General features: G+C 35.2%; 1 non-coding gene across 15 annotated transcripts in view; it reads right to left on the bottom strand.

Annotated features, from left to right (window-relative positions):
- LOC147834000 (uncharacterized) overlaps nt 1-6,056 on the bottom strand; it is a 146,244-nt gene extending 140,188 nt beyond the window's left edge. For 9 of the 15 annotated variants that reach the window (XR_015507791.1, XR_015507793.1, XR_015507789.1 and 6 more), the window contains exons 1-2: nt 5,717-6,056; nt 4,708-4,803 (exon numbers count right to left, since the gene is read on the bottom strand). This is a non-coding gene — a transcript (uncharacterized LOC147834000). The remainder of the gene's footprint in view (nt 1-4,707; nt 4,804-5,716) is intronic. The other 6 variants (XR_015507799.1, XR_015507800.1, XR_015507803.1 and 3 more) reach the window with 1 other exon arrangement.

A 6,056-nucleotide genomic window follows, 5' to 3' on the forward strand; every position in this document is an offset into this window, starting at 1 on the left:
TTTATTAATTAGACACTAGAGTGTTTTCGGTAGTTTTCTATGAAAGCCATGTCAATGGATGATTGGTCATTGTTGAGCTAAAAATGCCACAGTGTGTTGACTGTGTTCTGTGTTCATAGTCACAGCACCAAAATTCTCTCAGGTCTTAAAAGTTGTCCATGTGATGTTCATATCATTTTAGAAAAGAGAAATGAAAACAAAACAAAAAGGGCAATGACATGTTAATGCCATTGGATGCACAAAAAAAGGGAATGAAAACAAGATCAATGAAGGACATTTGGGTCAAATGATCATCAGACCACCTGAGGCTCTTGTAGAGTATGAATCATCTGCTCTCTCTGAATCTGTGGTTGTTTTGACCTCTGAAAGGCATGGCCTTCTACCCATGGCTTAAGGTCATCATTTTTTCCAAAGACAGCCGGCAATGAGAGCCAAACTAGCCCTGTCTAACAGACCATAAAGTCAAGCATACTTGCATAAAATGTCTATATTCACTGTAACAAATCTGAATAATCTGTCACTGAATGGTGTCCATTGTGCTCGTGTGCATTTGCACTGTATACATGTAAAGCACCTATAGACGATTTTAACAAAGAGCCAAGAGTGCTGAAATAATATAGTCTCTGCATTTTTTATTCTGTTTCTCCCTGTTTACTTTGTTAAGGCTATGTGGGAAATACTGTGTCTAGTGCACTCAATTCTGAAATTCACTGTTGCAGTGAACACGCTCAGCGACATGCCAGATGGGAGCACTATTGCCTCAGCAACAATGACATAAGACATAAGTTCAGACTGTCCTGGTTTCTAAAGCCATACTGCCCAGCATGTTGTATATGTACAAGCAATTGTGTGAGAAAAACTGACAGACTAAAAACATACAGTGCTCAGCACATATGATCAAATAACAATAAAATACACTTTTAAAAAAATCTATTTTACCCATGTCATACAGAATGCCTCATGTTGAGAAACCATTCAAGTAACAATTCCAGTTATAAAAAGGTGGATATTTTGGTAAACTAAAAAGATATTTACACACAGCCAAGTTAAGGTTACTCTGTGCTTGCTCAAAATTCTGTGTAAAGACGCATTGCAGCATAAAAGCCACATTAAATTTAGCCTCTGATCTGCCTTAGCCTTTAGAATAATAGTACACAGTTGATTTTCTGTGTAGTGCTTTTATAGCACTTCTGAGAACCATTAAACAATCTGTGCAAAGACCATTAAATGCCACATCAGAAGCACCATTTAATGCCACCTGTGTATGAAATGTGCATCAGTGCAGATGTAAAATGATTTGGAATTACATGCCACTTTAATTCTACAAGTACATATAATGAAACGTGGTTGTAATTGTAAATAATTGTTCTATATGAGAACAATCGGGTCCTTCACAGTTTTGCCTTACATACCCATTGCTTCTGAAACAAAAAAAAACAGTGATGTGAAAGTGGCTGACATGATAGTTTTTTTTTTTAAAGACTGTCTACACTCATTCAATGAGAATTACTTATTCAGCACCAAGCTACAAAAAAACATGCAAGATGTTAAATCCTGTTCAGCCATTGTATCCACTTTCTTATTCAATGCTCTCAATAGATTTCTTTGAAGATATATATTCCATTGTTTTGTTTGCATTACAATCACATGTACAGCAATACACTTGATTTGGCTTACTCACTGGCCTATGGAGAAATGCCACAAAAAGCCTTAGGTCAGATATGCCATGCTCTGTCTAGCTCACAAAAAAAATCAGTTATCATTTTGAAAGGTCAAAGACTCTGCAGACAGTACAGCATGTCAGTCGGGACTGCTACGGGTTTGAAACTACTGCTTCCAGAAATCCATGCATATGTATTAATACATTACTGGAATTAATGAAAACATATGAGACCAAACAGTGTTGAGTACTATGCTAGATATGGTCAGGATGGAATACTACACAGTTATTGTTAACAACTTAATAAATAGGTAAAGCAAAGGATATTATTCCTAAATAACAGATTAAGTATTTTGTTTCAATGCCACATGATTTGACTATCAAGATTAACGTAGACAGTGACATGCTCTTAGGTTTCTATTTATTAATATGTTTTAATAGTTTCAACCACCATTAACATTTGGCAGTCTGACCAAATAATGTTTCAAATTGCAGCTAGTATTATTTATTCATTTTCTTGTCGGCTTAGTCCCTTTATTAATCCGGGGTCGCCACAGCGGAATGAACCGCCAACTTATCCAGCAAGTTTTTATGCAGCGGATGCCCTTCCAGCCACAACCCATCTCAGGGAAAACAGCTAATATTATGTCTGGCTAAATCACAAAGGAAATGGCAAGTCATATTAATCACAATGGATTGTGGGAAAGATAACTCATTACAATTTTTGCTATGTATAAAAGTGTTTAGTTGCATATGAAATCACAAACTGTTTTGAGTAGGTAGTAGCTTTCTCCACAAGCACTAAAAACTAGGCTATCCAGCCTAATATTAATGTGTTTATGGTATGCATATCATCTTGATGTATTGTATCTGCCATGTTGTCATACTGGTACATATTTACTTCAGAAAATTAAGTTTAAAATAAAAAATAGTTTTTCACCTACTATACAAGTAGGTTAGAATGCAATTAGGCATGGGACGATAACCATTTTCAAAGTAAACCACGAAAAGTCAAGGTTTTAAAACCACCAACGTTTTCTATTATATCATTTCTATGGTTTATGTAAGATTTTTTTTTTATGTTTTTTTGTTTGTTTGTTTTTTAGGACAACAGTATCTCCAGCAGAAAAGATATTAAAAGAAATCGTAGCAGTAGAAAATTGTAAAGATATCCGTGTTTTTGAAACTAATGAAGACAGCAGAAGTCAATGATTGATTTGAATTATTGTAATATACGGTTTTAAAATATTTGCAATATTACCCAAATTAAAATATACTGCGTTCAACAAAGAAAAAAGCTTTTGTTTTTTACCCAGACATTTAAATCAAATATATTTTAGGGCAGTAATAATCTTGATACCATGAAACCGTGATATTTTTATACAAGGTTATCATCCTGTCAGAATTATATACAGGCCCATGCCTAAATGCAATTACAGATGCAGTACACAATTACATGTACTACAACAACAGAGCAAATAATTTTACTAAGTACTCTGGTAAACTTTATAACTATAAAAATCTAAGATAAAAAAGGTCTATATATTCATCCAGGTAAAACAGCAAACTCAATAAACTAAACTGCCTCTTATACATGCTCAAATTTTTATTCATCTCCAGCTGGTTATAGTAAGTGTTAGGGAAAGTTACGTTTAAAGGTAAAAATATAACAATGTCGCGCTACAGCTTAAAAAGTAAATAAATGTGGTATTTAGTTACTTTTTAGGGAAAGTGATGAATTATTGAAAACAGTTTCTTCTGTGTTACGTTTTCATCTGGCTTGTGTGGTAGAAAAAAATTATATATGTATTTATTCATTCATTTTCTTTTCGGCTTAGTCCCTTTACTAATCCAGGGTCGCCACAGCGGAATGAACAGCCAACTAATCCAGCACATGTTTCACGCAGCGGATGCCCTTTAAGCCACAACCCTTCTCAGGGAAAAATCCATACACACTCATACACTACGGACAATTTAGCCCAACCAATTCACCTAACCACGTCTGGGGAAACCGGAGCACCCAGAGGAAACCCATGCGAACACAGGGAGAACACGCAAAATCCTTAGAGAAAAGCCAACTGACCCAGCCGAGGCTCGAATCAGCGACCTTCTTGCTGTGAGGCAACAGCACTACTTACTGCATCGCCATACAGTTGAAGTCAGAATTATTAAATCCATTGAATTATTAGCCCCCCAACCCCACCCCAATTTCTGTTTAGCGGAGAGAAGTTTTTTTCAACACATTTCTGAACATAATTGTTTTAATAACTCATTTCTGATAACTGATTTATTTTATCTTTGCCATGATGACAATAATAATATTCATATGCTGGATAATTTGGCGGTTCATTCCACTGTGGGAACCCCTGATGAATAAAGAGACTAAGCTGAAGGAAAAATTATAAATGAATGAATAATAATATATTTTTAAAAATATACAGCAAGAAACGTTAAGTGAATAAGCAGCAGGCTGAATCAAATGAAATGAAACTTTGTGTTGATTTAAGGGAATAACGAATCTGTTTTAAGCACGTTTGATCATGCACATTTACAGTGTAGTCTCAGGTTTACTCATCATACATGACATCTGCACTTGTTCCTGAATTCTCTAAACAGGGTACAGGGAATATGTCAGTCAATAAATGAGAAGTTTCTGATTTTCCCCTTTTTTTTAATTACAAAGTAATGTTTTACCTAATAGTTACTTGAAAAAAGTCATCTGATTATATAAATTACATTTGATTCTATTAACCCCATTAACATTGGTTGTAGACAATACATCCTGAAAAGACTCCACATCAAAATGGGATTTTAACATTAGGCCACACAAAAAACCTTTGTGCAAACAATTATCATTGAAATCAAGAACAAAATAAACGTCAAGCTTGGCCAGCAATCAGCATCACACGTGTTGTGTAAAATTGCGTGTTTCTGTATTAAAAACCAGCTCAATACACGTCCTTTAAGTTAAGTGTCAATCAGTACGAGTTAAAGACATGAGAAAACAATACATTTAACAAACTGCTGTTTCAAATACTGTATCCTACCTGTTCCTCGTGCTCGTCGATGCTCAACGAGGACAGTAAACACCTGCATTCTCGAGATTGCGGCCTTCTCTAATTGCTGTTTGACATCGCCACCTGCTGGACAGGTGAAACTCACGCAAGATTAATTTGAAAGTACTTTTCATTACTACTGCTTTACTGCTGGATTTATCCATTTACAAGGTTCAAGTCAAGACACAAGGGTATGAAGTCAAGACACAAATGCAGAAATTAATCTGAAAATAAATGTTAAATGTGTCTGTTAACTGTACAGGCTATAGGAATTATAAGAATAAATTGAATGTCATCACATTTATAAGCTATATGGCTTCTTAAACATAAAAAACGTTACAAAATTATAAATTTCCATTGTATAGACCATTTTTCATTATTTTAATGCGATGTCACAAATAATACGTGTCCTGGTGAGTTAAAATTGCCAGAAATGAAAAGACTTAACTTAAATATTTTTGTTTGCAAATACATTTCAATTACTTTTTTTATTTACTTTATTTAATACTTTTGCAAATTACTTTACTTACTCCCAGAGCTATCGAAGTTGATATTTAGCCACACCATGTTGGTGTTTCGTAACATCTAACTTAATTTTTAGGAGACGTGTCCTTAGCCCATCGCTCAACCCCTAACCTGGAGGTCCAGGACAGGACAAACACACATACACTACGGACAATTTAGCTATAGCTTGTGGGGGACTTTTATCAACTGCAAACTCCACAGAAACGCTAACTGACCCAGCCGGAGCTCGAACCAGCGACCTTCTTACTTTAGGCGACAGCTATACCCACAGTGCTGGCCCAGGTTAACCTAAATAAAATATGTCGCCTAATGAGGGAAGACGTGTTATGATCACATGACTAATTTCAATACTATCGTTAACGTACTTACTTTATCAGTAAGGTTACTTGCTACATCGTTTATATCGTTTGCGAAACACTGTGATGAATGAAAAAATTCCAAACACTACAGGTAAGTTACATACATACATACATACCAGAGAAATTGTGTTGTTTATCTTTTCAAGTTGTGTTTTCTTTCGCTTCACCATAGTTTACGTTTATAGTAAAGTCAGGCATGTGCTGCCGTTGACAGATTTGAATCAGTCAGTGCGCTGGCTGCGCGCGCTTATGACTGCACATGCGCATTGGTTTGCCAAAATATAAGCGATTTAATAAAAAGAACATATAAGACAGTTTATGTTATTTATTTAGTTACTGAATTAAAATATTGTTTAAATGTGAGTGGAGAAAGCAGTTTTAGAGATTTTGGTATTTTCACAACGAATGCTGTACGTATCAAGGTCTTGCCTACTTCACAGAGGTAGAAAGAGTTCT

Source organism: Danio rerio, chromosome 14 (assembly GCF_052040795.2).
Source record: "Danio rerio strain M-AB ecotype USA chromosome 14, GRCz13ab, whole genome shotgun sequence".
In the NCBI taxonomy this organism is placed as follows: domain Eukaryota; kingdom Metazoa; phylum Chordata; class Actinopteri; order Cypriniformes; family Danionidae; genus Danio; species Danio rerio.